Source organism: Adiantum capillus-veneris, chromosome 11 (genome assembly GCF_014529385.1).
Source record: "Adiantum capillus-veneris isolate H3 chromosome 11, ASM1452938v2, whole genome shotgun sequence".
In the NCBI taxonomy this organism is placed as follows: Eukaryota; Viridiplantae; Streptophyta; class Polypodiopsida; order Polypodiales; family Pteridaceae; genus Adiantum; species Adiantum capillus-veneris.
In genome coordinates, this window is record NC_140941.1 from 78,605,269 (window position 1) to 78,624,089 (window position 18,821).

General features: G+C 40.9%; 1 pseudogene; it reads left to right on the forward strand.

Annotated features, from left to right (window-relative positions):
• The first annotated feature begins 16,341 nt into the window (after positions 1-16,341).
• Positions 16,342-17,263, forward strand: LOC147447504 (uncharacterized; annotated as a pseudogene).
• The last annotated feature ends 1,558 nt before the right edge of the window (positions 17,264-18,821 follow it).

The window sequence follows — 18,821 nt, forward strand, 5'->3', positions numbered from 1 at the left end:
CCATCCTTTGGAACTTAGAACGCTGCATCTTACCTAAAATACAGCCTTCACAAACATGTTTGACAAGTGCTTCAAGAGGCGGCAAAGAAGCAACCATATCAGATTTCTGCAAACGCAGCAAACTGGCAAAATTCAGATGACCAAAACGTGCATGCCAAAGTCTTGCATCTGAAATAGACCTTGAATCTGCAACTGCAATCGCAAAATTTTGTCCACACTTGTCATACAAAGTGAGCTTATACAACCCACAGCACAAAAGGCCAAATGCAACAATTTCATCACCAAAATTGAGATCATGAACTGTACATCTGTCATCCACAAATTTGACTACAAGTCCAAGTCTAGCAAGGGCAGATATAGACAAGAGATTCTTCTTGATCCCAGGTACATAAAGTGCATCAACAAGTGTGAAGGAACTGCCATTTGCAGTAGTAAGCACAATCTTTCCAACTCCTTGAACCGGATAAGAGGCATTGTTGGCACAAGTGACTGAATTCCCATGAGGGACAGACTCGAGAGAGGTAAAAAAGTCACGATGTGAGGTAATGTGCTTTGTAGCCCCACTGTCGAAATACCACACATGTGAATCTGCAGCAACTGACAAGCATGCATCATGGACAGCAGGATTGTAAGTGCACTCTGGGCTAAAAGCCCATTCTGCATCAACATCAACATCACAATATCCTTTCGCAGAAGACTCAACAATGGCTACATTTGTAGTGGAACCAGCATTTGCAGTGGAACCACCCTCTTTCTTCTTAGCCTCTTTGGCCTTCAACTTAGGACACGACTTGATCAAGTGATCATTAGCTTTACAATAATGGCAACGCATCTTCTTTTTGCCCTTATCACCAGAATTTCCATACGAATTGCTGCCAGCAGAAGCATTAGGAACAATATTTTTGTCACTCGCAGTAGCAGAACCATAAGAAGTGGTTGCATTGCTGTTACCACCCTTTCTTTGAGAAGCAATAAAAGCTTGTTCAACTGCACACTGCTTAGTCCTGTTTTTTCTGGAAAGTGACTCTTGCAACAACAATGTGCATAATGCATCAAAAGTGACAACTTCAGGATTTCCTTGGGTCATAAGTCTCCAAGTACTAGCAAAAGTCTGGTAAGAATCTGGTAAGGCATCAAGAACAGTCTGCACAAGGAAACTGTCTGAAATGACTTCACCTGTAGAAATAAGTTTCTCATTGATATCCTTGACACCAGCAAGAAAAGTGTCCATATCATCTTCCTCATGCATAATATTCAACTCCAGCTCTTTATGAGGAAATCAATTTTAGCCTCATTGCGGCTTTCATAAAGACTTGCTAGAATATCCCAAGCCTGTTTTGCAGATTTTGTTGAACGAATGTGAGGAACAATGGTGTGCTTCATAGACAACGCAATCAATGCATGAGCCTGCGCATCCTTTACATCCCAACGAGCTTGTTCTATCGTAGGCAAGACAACTCTAATAGTAGCAATCCTTGCAGCAAGACCTGCAACATCCTCAACATCGCCTACATCCTCAGAACCAGGACGTACATCAATGCCCTGCACAATGTTCCAGACGCCCTTTGACACAAGAACATGTTGCATCATATAAGCCCACATAGGGTAGTTGTCCCCATCCAATCTGTCCTCAGCAACAAACATCTTGAACACACCTGTGTTGTTGTCATCCATGGTAAATGCTGCACCTGATGTGAAAACTGCCCGAAAATAGGAGAAACGGAGCGAGAACAACACGTGCTATACAGCACAAACCGTAGAAGACTATAAGGCACCTGTTATGCAAAAAACGGCACTAACAAAAATCTTGCACAAAATGACAAAATTGCCTGTGTAGACCTGCCTGTTGTGGAAACGGAGGCTGAAATGAGCCCGAATCAAAAATCTGAGCAGACTAAGCTCTACGAGTCTTCTCGAAATTTTTGTCGACCTGCGAACACTTGCCAAAGCTCACTAAAATCGGAGAAAGTGAGCAGGCGTGTGCTGGAGCAACTGGTGACTAAGCCCTGGAGGACGCAACCTGCTATGATACCAATTGTTGGAATTAGGGTTGTAGATAAAGGCACACAGCTTGGAGAAGGCGAAGGAAGCTCAAGGCACACAATAGAGAGTGTTTTCTTAGTATGCAATGGAAAGATAGATAGCCCTAGAGTGATGGGCATATATACAATGCTCGGGGGGAAAAACCTCCTAAACAGGGAAAAAATGCCCCAGCAGTCCTAGTGTGTTCACACACATCACTACCACATGTATATTTTAGCACTCTCAAAGTCCTAAGGTTTTCTCCATGTATCTATCCATGAGCTATAGTTTCATTGTAGGTTGCTCTCAAAGCAGATTTTTCCCATTTTTTCCATGTCTCTTTCATAGCAATGGCCACCCAAGCTCCACTGTCAAGCATTTCCATGATGATGACACCTAGAAAATCCACAGGAAGAGTCGTGTTTGCCTCTTCTCCTTCATACTATTCCCCAACTTTGTTTAATGTTACATGCGTCGTATTTAGGTGAGTTTTTTTGAGTTCTCGAATTCCCTCTTGACAGTGTCCTACCATATTCCACATGTTAGGTCATATTTGTAATAACTTAGCTAACGTTATCGTACATGTCACTAGTGTGGACAAAATGTCTATTAGACCCTTAAGAGTCAATGACCTTCTTGGAAGAGAGTCTTGGTGATGGGATTGCAACAATATCTAATTTTTCCTCGTGTTCTCTTGTATGGGAAGGTAGTGTTCCTAGAAAATGGGGTCGATTGTCTACAGATAGAATGGATCCTTGGTCTCCCTAATACGATTGCATATCTAGATTTGTTTGAGATCTTGTATCAAATTCCTCTATTGATGGAAGAAGCACTCCTCTCCCATCTAGTTTGATTTACACATTGGCTCAGCTCATTAGGTTTGTTGGCCTCTTTGATCTATTTCCACAGTTCGTCAAGACCGTCTATTTCTCTACACTCCTCTGGCATGCCTGGGTAGAATCCATTGGAAGACTAATCCGTCGTGTTCATCACAATCTTTGGCCCTTGTGTCGGTGTTTTGGTTTCTGCTTCGTGCTTTTGGCTAGAATCTGGATCTGTTTGCTCCTGGTTTTGTGGGATTATTGGTGCTGGTGGGACAATATCACACCTTTAGCTCTACCAACTGGAGGCTCTAGTAAAGCTTGGGATGTTTAAATAAAATTTTGGCACATTTCAAGCCTTTTCTTCTCTAGTTCCACATATGGATATGTCAATCACCTTTGTTCTTGAGTTTGATTATTTTTGAGCCATGCGGCATAGGCTTTAAGGAGGGCATCTAATGGTTTGTTAACCCTCTGTACCAAAACCGATCCTCTTGAACTAGCGCTCCTGGGTCCCTGACTATGCCTAGCTCTAGTTCTTTAGCTAAGGAAGTTTTTTCACATTCCTTCCTAGTTTTCGTCCTAGCCTTCTTAGTTTTCCATGTGTTTTGTTGACTCTTACGTTCAACACTAGGCATGTTCTTTTTTTGTTCTTCTACAATGGGTCCGTTTGCCATTTATTGAGCTTGTGCTATCATGATTACCTGGATTGTCTCTCATGATTACCTGATTGGTATCACATTTTAATTTTCTGATTCACTACCAGATGGCATTGCCTCTAGTATGTTCAACATTACTTTTGCTCCTTTGTTAGGGTTTTTTGGGCAATCAAAAATCAAATGAGTGATCCCACAATCAGGAAAACATGAATTCACTCTTATGATCTCTGTGTGAGGACAGTGCATTCGTCCAAACTGTATCTTCCTTTCCCAAAAGCGTGTGGAGCATTCAGTGGTCCAACCGATCTAATCATTCTCCATGGTTCAGGTGCTTTAGGTTCTTCAAGTGGATAATATCCCGTATTGGTCATATATCCATTAGGCTCCTTGTAATATGTTGGAATTGGCACAAGTGCCTTCTCCACACACTCTTCTATAGTTGGTGTATATCCCACTCCTTCAGGTCTCATTCTTGGTAGTGGCGGCTGTTATTCAAAGATTGGTTGCGGTCTTTCAACTCCTATTGGTCCCGGAAGAATTCCTATTGTGTATCTTGGCTTTGGTGGGACTTGCGCTTGTGCTATTTGGGCCTGCAAGGCATACTAGCATTCCTTTACATAACCCTTATTGTAATAGAACTCTTCAGCCATGTGATTTGTCCAATTTTGTTCTATTGCACACCATTAAGGTTACTTAACTTGCGGCGTAACAAACGAAGTAATCCTCTTGAGCACTTCTTCAATGAGTTGTTCTTGATTTCTTAGAGATTTGGACTTTTGTGTTGACTTGGCAGACTTGGATCCACTATGTTGTGACGAGGAATCATCATCTAAATCCTTACATTATCCTTCCTTGTAGACATCACAATTATTTGCCAAGTAGAGGGCTTCTTTCATCAATTCGTTCAATGTAGTGCTCTTTTTCATGTGTAATCTTTCTAGAGATCTACATTCCTCAGTCCTTGGATAAAAATGAGCATTACCCTTGACTAGGTTGGAAGTTCTTCTACTAGAGTATCTTCACATATCTTTTTAGCCTTAAGGCTGCTTTTCATATAGATTCACCTTCTTTTTGCTTGAATTTATGGATTTGTGAGACGGTGTTATGAGCTATCCCTCTTTGAGAGAATTCCTCAATAAACTCATCAAACACCTCCTCAATCGACTTGAAATCCCTACGTTCCATGGAATCGAACCAAGTGGCCGCGCCCTCTTCTAGAGTTATTCCTAATCCTACGAACTGCGTTAGCTCTGATTACACGCACAAAGGCTGCCACGTGATCCCTGGGATCTCTATTCTTGGAATATTTCTTTTTTACTAACTTCTAGACCTGGAATGATTGGATCCTACGATGATCTACAGACCTAAGTATAGCGTCTCCCAATCCTCCTCGATGAGCTCTTTTTGGTCTTAGGTGTAGTAAGGGTTCTGCCCCTAGAGGCTCTCCTAGTCCACAATTCCTGGTTGGTCTCACAGGTGGATGTTCCTCTCTTTGGACCCTTTCTACTCATTTCCATTCTTGATGTGGCCCTTCTCTGTCCTTGCAAGATTTGTCATTATTGTTCTAATCTCATATTGGTACTGCTGATGGAGTGGTGGTGGCAGTACTGCTGCTGCTCCTAGCCATGTCATGGCTTGATAACCACCTCTATTCACGTTCAGTTCTGATGTTGCAAATTGTTGGAGCCATGCTTGCAATGATGGCAGTGTTGCTTGTTGATCTTGAGGGTTGGGCAATGGTTGTCTATTTGTATGTGATGTGGTGTCATAATTATCTAAGAAAGGATTTGTGGACTTACTCGGGGGGTGTATGGGCTTTTTCTTCTCTTCAAAAGCCTGTGTTAACAATTTTGGAGTTATCACCCTTTCTACATCCCCTGGATGGATTGGCTCATATTCACGTCTGTACTTGTCGACAAAAATGATGTTAACTCCTGTTGTCGTTGTAAGGTAAACCCCATCTTCATCCACTCATGTGTGCAAGCCCTCTTACACCTTGACATCCATGTGTAACAAATCCACAAATTCTATGCATGTCACGACACCTAGAAGCCCATGTGCTAACTTGTGTGTCAAGAAGCTACACCACCATCCATGCCTATATATGAGGTTGTTTGTAAATGTATTTTGATCTAGTAAAAGCATCTTTTTCAACATGAACGGATCTCTTGTCTATCTGCCCTAGCCTTACAAGTGGTATCAGAGCGTTATTGTGAGGCTCACTGTGTTTATTATTAGTATTATTTTTATGATAAATATCCTTTTATTGAGGTGTTTCCTTGTACATGCATGTTAGATATTAAAGAGCTCATAAGCTAAGTGTCATAGTGTGACCACCTTACTCATGGAATAAGTTTATTTTGAAAGGTTTTATTTGGGAAGGACAAATGGAGGCTTGCATGTTTTTTGTTTTGTTTAGTAAAAGTTGTTTGTCGACACGTTGGCCTTGCTAGACTTGCTCACTCCAAGAACTCCCTCATCAACGGACAGCAATTATTATCTTCGCTAGCACATGCTATTGCTCCTACTTGCAACTCATCACACCATTGCCCTTGCACAGCCGCCAGTTGCTGTCGTCGGTCTCTCAAAGCCAAGCTCGCACAATATTGAGCTCGTAGCCACCCACAATTTTCAACTTGATGACGCTCTACTCGCCTTGGCTCATCACAACTTCTTCCCGTGCTCGTGCTCGTGCCCGCACTCTGTTAGCTACCCCAAGTTGTGCCACCTACTCATCCATGCTAGAGCTATCCTTCATCTTTGCTTTACCTTCTTTACCTTGACCACCGGACCAGTCGCTGCAAGTGTCGTACGTCTTCAACGGCCATCATGAAACCATGGGAAACTGGCTGGGGCTAGACTCTTTGCTGAACGCCTCATACAAAGACGGTCTCCAAAGGTTCTTCAATGACAACGCCAGCCACCCAGACACGTTCATCTTCAACACTGGCGCACACCTGTCAGAAGCAATCTTCGTCATCTGCAGCCCGGCAACTAACTCTGTCACCTTCGCCTACCTCACCATGAAGCTGCAGAACCTCACCATGAAGCTCCCATCGACGTCAACAACGGTTGCATAGTGCAACCAATGGCCCTTTCCATTGCAGACTTACGCTAGCTGGCTCAGCTCTCTAACTCCTGTCGGTGTCACCTGCAGAAATTCTACAAGATAAGGGAGCTTTCCCACTATCACTACGGCCATAATATCAACAACTAAAGAAAGTGGCTTGAGTTGATAGATGTCGATTGAAGATGAAGGGGAACAAACATGAGAACTTCATCAGTAAAGGAAAATCCCATTGACAAAGCATCGTTATCACTGTCTACACACATGATCTTTTTTTTTATGTTACAACAAACAATATCTAAATTATGCCATGGGTACTATGGCTCTTTGCATGGGTTTAGACACTGCCGCACATGAATCGCAACAAAAATGCAAAAATTTTGAATCTTAAATTCAAGCACTAACTTCCACAGGGTCTCTAAGAGTGATTCTAGAGTCTATTTTGGCTCAACCAATATATTTTTGGAAACCTTGCAGGGTGGCCTATAGACTGGTATGGTCAAATACTCAATCTAGGCTAGGTGACAGTGACCACGATATATGCCACTGTGAGATTTTTAAGCCTGGTCACTTCCTGTTGATTGGCCACTATCTGGTGAGTCTATATACACTCTCTATGAGGTGTTTGGATGCATTTTGGTCTCTGTTTGGTCCAATTATTAGAATGTGGCTTTAGACTTCAGTTTTTGGGTGAGTGTAGGGGCTTTTACTAGTCCAAATGAGTCAAGGAAGGTTTATTTGGGATCCTTGTACTGCTAGGAATCAAATGGCACCAAGCTGGTCTCAGTCTGACACAAATGGTAGCAATCGCGGTTGGTGTCACTGGTATGATTTTTGAATTCTGACACTTCTTGCAATTTCCCTATCCCTTATAGAGTCTTTTGCACCTATGGGTGACCTAAAAATTTTGAAGTTTGACTCGTCAAAAGGCACTTTGTTTCTCCAAGCCTCAGTCACTTAGCCAATTTTGGCTGGTTCTACCCAATTTTTAAACTTTTTTGACATGTGGAAAGTGGATTTGGCAAGTACAAGGCTTGAGGATCCTCTTGGTATGCTTTTGAGATGAAAATGTCTCGGGTGCCAACAACCGCAATAGCTGCCAAGGTAACTATATCATGTCCAATCAATTCATGTAGGTTCCTTACCTCTAGGGCTTCCTAATGACACCCTGTATCACTTAAAATGACCACTTAATAACCTTTGTCCCACATTTTTAAGTCCAACTTAGCCCAGTAATGCAAAATCTACCCTAACTCATAGCTAATGACTCAAACAAAAACCAAAATTTCCAGATATGTCCTTTTAAGGGATATGCAAGCGCACAAATAAGAATTTCTCAATTTACACATCCCATTCTCGACTTATACACATTTCTTGCCCGTTCAGTCACTTTAACTATCAAAAATCGCAATATGGCATTCACAAGCACCTTAGGCTAATCTTTGCAACATCAAAACTAAGTCTTAACTTAAATAATACTCCTATTTGCAATCTAAAACAATAAGGTAACAAAACATAAAGCAAAACGGTATAAAATGAAGTGGTAGGAGGGTAAATTAGGATAGAAGAATTTCTAAGTCTAATCACAACTCAACGCAACCATCTATTAAACACAAACTACAACAAGACTCAAAATGCACTAAAACCCACAAGTAAGGTCATCCTAACCTAATAAGGCAACCAAAAGAGAACGCACGCCTCCTCGGTCCACCTGAGAAATCAGCATGCCTCACTGCCTCTCCTACCTAAAGGTAAATGTTATGAATTATAACACTCAAGGACTGGGTAAAGAAGAACCTCACTGCAACCTCCTCCGCTAGTGTAAGTCCTATGTCCCCAAGAATAGTGCCAATGTTGGTGGATCGTCGTGATCGGATCATGTAGCGTAGCGAGAACTCAAACCAACATAAATATGTCAATCCTAGGACGTAACTAACCCGACTAGCGCATGGAAACGTGGAATGCAATATCCTAACGACGATGCGCTGAGAAGAGAGGTGTCACGAGCGTGTAAGATGAGAAAATAACCAAAATGCCTAAGTCTTTCGTGCAGTCTAACTAACACTCATATGGTCGTAATGATGTCAAACAAAGTCCTAACGACATGAAACTTAAGATATGAGGCCTCTAGACTATAGGCAACATGGTGCTACCATCTAGTCCCATTGTTCCTATGGTCGGGTGGGTGAGTGACCGCGATCGTCGCCACATTTAACCTCAACCAAAAATGACGAATGAGGGGTCGCTTGTCTTCGCTCAAGGCCTACTTACCTCTATCCATGGTTAATTTCATCAAAAACATCATTAACAAACCGTAATGAATGATTAAACACACGAAGCAACATAGAGCCAAGAATGTTCATTGCGTTGCACACGCACACTCAAACACACCATGACGACCATCAATACAGTGCTAAGAGTGTAGAGAAGGAGACCAAGAAGTTTCATTAGCTACTCTTACCAATACAATGCGTAGCGAGCGTGAAAGCGTAGGCCATTGGTCACCACGAGCTCTCAAGTGAGTTACAATGATTGTATCCCCAAAAAAATGATGCATTCTCCCATATATCTAGGGCTAGAGATGGGGTGAGGATAAAAAGTATGAGATTTTACAAAAAGTAGGAATTGAGAGTGAATCCAATGACATTATTTACTCATTCGTGTCCTTGGATTCACCGCAAACTAGGATTTACAAAAAGATGGCTCGGTAATTTACATTGCTCGTTGGGCACCAAAAAGTGATCTTAGGCAGAAAATGATGTACAGGGTGAGGTTGGAATAACTTGACTACTTCCTGCCAAAGTGTACATCTGAAAACTCGTAGCAACTGTTGCTTGGCCTCAACAATTATGCAAAAAAAAAACTAGAAAGAATTTTCTTTTCCAGAAAACCTGTAGGTTTGGTGTAAATGAAGCCTCCACCACTTGCATCGTTTCCTTCCCCTTAGGAATTCTATTAATCACTAATGTAGAGTAGAAGGATCCTACAAGATTGACAAGAAATAGTAACAATGCTACGCGAGTAGTAGAGAGAGCACTCACCTCTTTCTATTGAAGGTTCAAAAAGGTCTAAGTTTGAGGTGATGTAAGGATCTTCACACTGTCCCAGAGTCTCCATTCTCATGCATGATCCTTATTATAACATTGTAGAATAGCTAGCCTACACACGTCGTCAGTTCTGCCGACTCGTCAGGTGCAGAGTAAGGAATATTATTGAAGCGACAAATCAAATCAATAATCGGTTATCCCTAGTATTCTAAGCTGTAAATGTCCATGACTTAAAAGATCCAAAATATTTCAAGTTTAACCAAATATAGCTATGGAAAACTAATAGTTTCCAAACAATTCAACTTCCACCAACTTTTATAGGCTTCTCCAATTAATGAACGAGGGTTCCCAGAGCTAGGCATAGTCATGCGTAGGTACCCGTGGTGGGAGTTGTTCAGTTGCACTTGTGTTGTTTGCATATGTCATGTGCAACTAGAATATTTAGTTCAAGTTAGATTTAGTTGAGCTCATATGGCTACATTTTTTATGTAATTTCATGTGTGTGTGTGTGTGTGTGTGTGTGTGTGTGTGTGTTTGAATGAGTCAAATTAAAGTTTATAGTTTACAAAGTCTATATTGATTTTTTTAATTCAATTCTATTATCAAAAAAAATTTATGAATAAAAAATAAATGTAAATGGATTTTCTAAATCACATTGACGCATCGACTAAATGTGTGATGAATCACGCAACAACTGTGGTGGATGGAATAGTTTGATCCATGTCACAATGTTAGACGGTGTGGTTGATCCTCATGAACGCATGTGTAGGGACTTTGAGTCTTGAGCTTGCAGTGCAGAGAGCCAACGATGCGCAATGGGTTGTTGATGGTGAAGTGTCTTTTCTAGTAGTCTATGTACCGCATTCTACTTGTAGCATTGTGTTTTCTGACCACGTGGACAAGTTCACCACCTATGAGAAAGAGCGGGCCATGGATTTTTCTATGGTTGTATTCACTACCATGACATTGTCACATGCTCAACCCTTGCAGGAAATTAGGGATGACTTTTTCAGTGTGATACTGAATCTTGATGCCAATGTTTTATCGGAGTTTTGCGAATGTAGAACTTGCTTGCGGTAGACAATTTCTAGTGTCACCATGTAGCTCCATCTCTCTCTCTTTCTCTCTCTCTCTCTCTCTCTCTCTCTCTCACACACACACACACACACACACATACACACAACGAGCGCGCACACACATAATGTGATGCATGTAGATCGTTATGGATGCCTATAAAAGGAGCATTGAGGGTAGAGTGGTCCAAATCTAAGATTCATTTGTGTAAAGTGCATGTTTGATTAGCAAGCTTGGATGGCTTGTGCATGTTTGATTAGCGAGCTTGGATGGTTGTCTACCTTGTTCATCTCGGCTGCACTTTTGCGGCCAACAATGTGCCTACTTCCAGATTTTCTGAGAAAAATTGTTATTTTTGTTGTTGTTGTGCACTGTGTTTGTGTTTCTTTTTTTATGAAAGAAAATATATACATGTGATGCTTTACATATAGAATTTTGATGATAAAATTGTTGTGGCATGTATGTGTGTGTTTTAATCATCCATGTTATACTATCATGCTCTTTCAGTCTTCTTTGAAAATGCTATGGTGTTTGAGAAGGGAGCTTGCTCCATTATGCAAGCATGGTAGACTAGACCTTTTGTCACAGTTCATGGTGTGCAATGAACAGCAGCCAGGCGCTTTTGGTGATAAGGAGCTATGGAACGCTATCTTAAATTGTGTGAATGCAAGGTGAGATACCTTGGTGATCTATCCTATTTCATTTATTGTGTGTGCAACCAGCCAACACATGGTAGATAGGGTGTTTAAAGAGACAGTGGAGATTTTAGGATTACAAGAAATTACACGTACTTATAGTTTTGTGGAGGTTTTGAAGAGATTGTTGTACGAGACACTAAGCCAACTCCACTATTTGTATGCTCCCATGACGGAGATGTTGCAACTCTATCCAATAGTTCCAAGAGTAAGTTAACTTGAGATAATAAATGCACGAGTTTGAATATCATCAACAACATTTCCACATAGAGTGAGACAGCTTAGGTCTTGAGTCTTTGAAGATGGAAAACAGGATGGAAAGCTTGTTGCTAGCGATGTGTTCTTCCAGATGGCACTCATGTGAAGTGTAGGGATGAAATGCTTATTTCCCTTACTATATGGGTTGAATGGAGTTTTTGTGGGGGGGAAGATGCATTTACAATCTAGCTTACTGACTTTTAGATGGAGTCTTCCAACTAGAATCACCTTTTAAGTTTGCATCCTTACAAGTAACACAAATCAACTATTGTTGCATACAAGTGTGATTGCCGGCATTGAGCATTACAAATAGGTGCTTGGTTGTGTCATATAGGGCTCAAGTGTGTGTGCATGCACATGCATAAGCATAGATGTGTTCGTATTTCTTGCAAATTGTTTCACATAAAAAAATTATACCAATTTTGAATGCATGTGGGAGCATCGATATGCTTGGGCAAGGAGTCTGTATGGCTACATGTATAGAGGATGTCTACATTGTTATACTTCTTCACATTTCACAAAAAAACATTTTTTGTGCCTATATCAATTGCTTTAATAGGTTCTAAGGAGGAATTTATATTGATTTGTGTCATTTCTATTAGCAAAAGAAATCACCTATTAGTCTAAGTATTTGCAACAATTCTAGCATAAGAAATGAATATCCATGTCTTATAGCAATTTAGTTGATTTGGCTACCATTTTGGTTTTTGTACTGTTTTGAAGAGGAAATCGGCCATATTGCTTGAGCTTATTCATGAACCACCATGCAAAATCACACTTGCTAACTAGTTTGTTAACTTTTCTACCCATGTAGAGGAAGCAACTTGGGCAAACCTTGTGAGTTTGATTCTAGAGAAGATTGGGTATTGTTAAATGTTAGTTGCAAAGATGAAACAAATTAAGGCCATTTATACTATGTGACTAGTTCTTATCTTCTTTTTAATTTGGATTTCTCGTCCTCTTCTTTGTGGCATGTGTTGCAGCTACAACCCACTTTTCTTTCTACCTCACATAATCGCTACCATGTGGTAGTGCCATGTTAGTGTGATCACAGCAACATTGTGCCACATTAATACTCATGGCTTATGCTCACAACTAGTCTTAAAAGAAGGAGTTTTCACTCCTTGAATTTACCCTAAAGGAGAGGTGAGAGTTGGGTTGAAGAAAGCCTCAATTGTATTGCAAGTTGAAAACAACTGTTAATACTTTTGTTGTAGGGAAGGCTGGTGCAACCTTAGGGTTCAATATGGGTTAGACTCTTGGGTGCATGCAACTGAATTCCATTGCATATCAACGTCTTGCTACGATAAATTTTCTTATACTTACAAGGAATCATAATCTAGATGTATCAGTTTCTTGCTCTCATCCATGAATTTTGTGTATCCAAGATTGCTTAGATAAGCATAGATACTAATTTCAAGGTTAGTGCAAAATGTTTCAATAATATTCTGAACCTACTTTTTAGCATTCCAAAAGCTCGTGCCACATGCATCCGAGAGCTTGATTGAATGTAGTTCCAATGTGATTTCTCTTGAGTAAAGTCCTCTTTACTGCCTTTGAAAGGAGGAAACATCCAAAACCTTTGCGACTAGGTGCAATCCCCAAGCAAGCAGCAGGTTTCAATGTTTCCATTTTTGTATTTTTTTTCCAAGTATGTACATTGGAACGTGTTCCAAACGTGCATTGACCCTGACCAACCAATGTGATAGTCCCACAGTATGCATTTTTATGTGACAAACCATTTGCAAGATTATATTGTGAAAAACTTTGTGGTTGAAGTAATTCTTTATGATGGCAGCGTGGAGCAATAATAGGGATGTGGCTTCCATCAACATCTCCAATAAAATTTGAAGTGCCTTGAAAATCTTGAAACTCGTCTATGAGGGAGCGCAGTTGTATCATTGATGGCCATTTGACGTAAAGATCATGCAGTCCAGACTTATGGATGGCATAACCAAGAGTTGAGAAATATTTTACTGAGATGCAAAATAGTTTTGCAACCACTTGCAAATTTGCTCCACTTGTCAGGCAATGCAAAGCAGATGCAACTCGCTTTTCCACTAGTATAGCCTTCTTGAAACTTGTGTCCTTCCTTTGCAAATGGGTCATCCCAACCTAGCAACAAGCACCTTGTAGGTGATTTTACTGATGTGTAATTTGCTCTTGAACATATAGTATGAGTATGATGGCATGAGCAATCCTTCTAGGAACATGTGTGGCTTGGAATATGCCCAACATGCTCTCCGTCGATGAACAATATGCTCCCATCGAGTCAAGATGCCATGCATAGCTCCCACATAGATGACAAATGGAGCTTGCACCACACTACGATTGCACCAATCATCTGCATCATTAGCCATAAATGTCTCCAACACCACAATCAAGGCAATGGAAACCGAGACAACATTGATGACACAAATGAAACCACCATGGAGTGATCCATATTTGCATGGTGAAGAGAAAGGAAACATTTACAAATTGAGGCACACAACAAGCAAAAGACTGACATACTAACAAACATTAAAATTACTTCAATTGAAGTTGCAAGAGTCCAAGAAATTGATTTATCTATGGAAAAAATTTAAGAGGAACTCTGGAAAAAATTAGGCACATGCCCAGACTCCATGATGCAACAACATTAAAACCATGAAAATGTTTTTAAGACTCAATATTACATCAATAATCTTTAGTAAGAGCTTTCATTACATTTAACATGCCTCAGAGTGCCAACTAGCTGACCAAACAAGTGCATTTTATCATTTTCCGTGCTCGTTGACTTCCTCTTTCATCTGTTGAAGCATTTCCTTGGAGGAAGAGGTCACCTCACTCATGGAATCTGTGATTTTCAAAGCCTTCTGTCGACCCATTGGAGCATTCACCTTTGCAACGACCTTGTGGACTGTGAATCCAGCTTGGCTTCCCTCCACAATTCTCCTCAACTTGGTTGTAAATGATCTCCTCAACGCTCACCTTCTTCATCTCCTCTCTAGTTTTGTGGGCAGATGCAGATGCATCAATCACCACTATGGAGTCTTACAAGATGGCGAGCGAGTTTTTTCGAGCAATGAAAAAAATGAGCGAATATCTCAATAAAATTATTTTTGAATTAGAGACATTTTCAAAAGTGATAAGGGAAAAGAGACCGTATGGCGAAATTCGAGACCATTTTCAAAAGCCTCTTGTGGATCCTCTACTATGGCGAGGTATCCCAATTGTTGTGAAAGATATTGTCATCTTCTAAAATACCCTCAAGTAGCATTCACTAAAAATAGCAAAGACACAATTGTCCATGTCTATATTGGCCACACATCATGTAGCTCAATTTAGGGATCTTGGTAATAAATGTTTTCTTTAAATCTGAGTAGAAGTAGATTGTGTAAAATTACTCTGCAATGCCATAAGAGGGAAAAATAATTTGAGAAGAATTTATTATCTATCAAATTTCTCATCTAATATCATGTAGAGAGAAGGTTGGCCTTCTTTCTTCTTGAATTTTTCAACAAAGAGCTTATTGACACTCCCTTTGCTGGCTATATCCTACATCCCCACATTCTAAGAACTACTAGTGTTCACTTGCCATCGATTGCCTATTTTTTTAAAAAAAACCAAATATGCCCAAAGTCATTTAATTTAGAGAGCATATATAGCTCTTGATGAGAGCTTTATACTAATGATGTCATCTCTTTGATTGCATTGACTAGAGGATATGCCATGCTCTCTAAGGCCAAACACCACTAGGTAGTTTACAACAATAGTGTGGAGACGGTGTCTGTAGATGCACTCATCTACTCTTGCATTTCCTATGCATAGGCACTATTCAAGATTTGTAAGTGTGCAAGAACATTCAAGATATCTGTGAAATAAATAGTTGTACTTGACAAAGTATCTATCGACTTGCACATATGAAAGACCAATGTGTTTACACATTGTCATGCCTAGGATTCAGTCTATTGGAATGTATGAATGAAAGGTAGAACAACAAAGGTATGTATAGGGAACTATGGGCCATTTCTTACAAATGCTCTCCCTACAATTGCCTAATCATCAATTTTACTAGTTCTAGCAGGGAGTGGTCAAGAAAGTTTGGATTGTTTTGAATCAAAGCCACAAGAGGGCTTTTTGAATCTACTCCAACATGTATGACTGTTAAAGTTCTGTCTGGCTTCTCCAACATGCTAAGCGGCATTTTTTTTTCATATAAATGTGACCCAATTTAACCAAGAAGGAAATTTTATAATGAAACAAAAGAAAAATTGTCACAGCAGTACCTAGCTTCGTCGTTGCACCGCCAAGATCCGTTGTCACTTAACTGTGGCACCCGCCCCATCTTGGAACCGGTCACTGCCCGTGCCGATAGGTTTAGATGAGTTTCACCAAAGCCATAATGTGGTGATTATCAAGCTTTGTATAGATTTCTAGATCCAAATTTATTAAAAAAAGAACAAAAAAACTGCTTTATATATTGTGAGAGTATGTCTCTATGATTTAAGAAAAAACTTTGAAGGCTAGAATCTACCTAGATGCCCACGTGGCTCTCTCTCTTAAGAATCTCTCTCTCTCTCTCTCTCTCTCTCTCTCTCTCTCTCTCTCTCTCTCTCTCTCTCTCTCTCTCTCTCTCTCTCTCTCTCTCTCTCTCTCTCTCTCAAGCTTGATTTTTCTCTTTCTACCTCTCTCCATCTATCGTAGAGAGAATTCACGATGAGATTGTTAGACATAGAATTACAAGATATTGGAGGGGTGGAGGAAAGGCGGGATGCACGTGTTGAGATGTCGAGGGTGCAAATGAGGCCACACAAGATAGAGGGGGGCAAGGTATATGTGGGGGCAAGGTATATGTGAGGGAAATCTAAAAATTAACCAAATTTGTTAAGTTGACTCTGTAGATAGAATATCGTTTGGAACCTGCTGAAACCAGTCCGCGCCGACGCGGACTGGTTTTGAGAGGTTTCAAAAGCTGATGCGCTTTATAGGTAGTTCTTTAATTAAACAACATTTGCATTGTCATTGATTCTTGAACCTGCTCCAACCAGTCCGCGCCGGCGCGGACTGGTTGCGAGAGGTTTCAAAGGTGCTGAGCTTTAAAGAGCAGACACGATTATCATCGCGGCATAATTGGAGCCAGCACTTGGCGAGCTTCATTCGCATGAACAATCGCCACACGACCACTCGACAAAGAGCAAAATATTCTCTGAAGATAATCGTGAAAGGGGAAGACTTGGAGCTATTGGTGCAAGCGCGAGTTGATGGTGGCTGCTGCACAAGCCGAGATAATTTCGCCTCACAAGCTAATTCTATATCATCTCAGCTACAAATTGAGGACAACCTGAGGGCAGAACTGATATGCAGCCTAGCGCCGGCAGAGGAAGCTCATCTTGTCACTTGTTTCGGGGAGGCCAAGGCTCGCATCTGCACAAAGCATGCTTCTGTGAGCGTCACTTGGCCCACTAGCCATGTGGTTCTCGCTCATCAGTGCTGTAAAGCTTTGCCTCCTCATCAAGAACCTACGGCCAGATCAGGGGCTACCCAAGTATGTCGAGCAGGAGATGAAACGGCTTTGTCTGACAAGCCAGGACTTCTGCACCCCACGGACCAAGGATACTCACAATGTACTGTAGCTTAAGATACTCATAAGTTTAAGGTTTCAAGGAGATATTATGTATTGCAGTCGATAGAGCTCAAGCATTTTGAGGGGCGTTCACATCAGAGAGCTACCTTCTGATCGGAAACTCTCTATAGCTCAGTTTACATGCATGCCAACCAAAGCATTGTCCAATGTCAAGCACTATATTGTTTCATGCTTTCAAGCCAGCCATGTTAATCACATGCGATTGCTTTTTTGCCAAAGAAGTACGTACAGCTCGATGCAGCAAAAGAATCATCGTCATTGACATGTTCATCATATTGACAAGTTAATCGCATGTAGTTGCAAAAGAATCATCGCCATTGACAAGCTAATCGTGTGTAGCTGCTTTTTCGCCAAAGAAGTGTCTCATGCATGCAACTCCTTTTTTGCCATTGATAAGTTAATCACATGCAACTACTACTACAGTTACAACGCAACCAAAAAAATGCGTCCTGTAAATGTTTGACCAATTAGAGAGTGTACATTGAGAGCAGCTGCACGATTTAGTTGTGACGTGGCCTTCATCGAGGAATTCAATTTTAAAAAGCCTTAAAAGAGCTTTAGTGTTGGGAGGATGTATGGCTCATACATATGAGAGCTCTGAGGTGTTGTACGGTAGCAAGGCAAAATTGGGATACCTCGCCATATTAGTAGAGGATCCATAAGAGGCTTGGCAGGCTCGTTGCAGGGCAGCAAGGATGAGCAACGATGAGTCTCATTGTGATATAAGCAAGGGAATATTATTCGCAAAAGGCATGGTGGGATTGCTCCTTGCAGGTGTGACAGGATCATTGTAGGTTATTGTTGTCATAATACCATATTAGACAGAAGAATAAGAGGAAGAAGATTAATGAGAGAAGAGGGAGATAGTGAGAGAGCAGACAAGTAGAGACCTACGCAAGAAGACAATGTCTAGGATTGATCATTGTAGGTTATTGTTGTCATAATACCATATTAGACAGAAGAAGAAGAGGAAGAAGATTAATGAGAGAAGAGGGAGATAGTGAGAGAGCAGACAAGTAGAGGCCTAGGAAAGAAGACAATGTCTACGATCGATTCCATAGGTATAGCTCTCTCTCTCTCTCTCTCTCTCTCTCTCTCTCTCTCTCTCTCTCTCTCTCTCTGTGTGTGTGTGTGTGTGTGTGTGTGTGTGTGTGTGTGTGTGTGTGTGTGTGTGTGTGTGTGTGTGTGTGTGTGTGTGTGTGTGTGTGTGTGTGTGTGTACGCCTGCATATATAACAAGTACATTAAATTTATACCTGCAAGCCTGGAAAGAGTTAACAGAAGCTCGCTACTCGTCTAGGCTCCCTCGACGTCGACTGCTATCACCAGGCCACAAGAAAAAGAACTTGGCCTACATGTCCTAGTAAAAAGGAAGATTTCCATTAGCCTCAAAAAAAGGTCCATCATGTCAACCCATAAAATCTTTGCACTTCTATAAGGTTCTAACATGCAATACTTTTTGTTGGTCGATATGCACATTTTTTTCCCATTCAATGCAAGGTAGAATTTCAAGAACAACCAAGCTTCGGTTGATGAGGAAAAGGATTTCATAT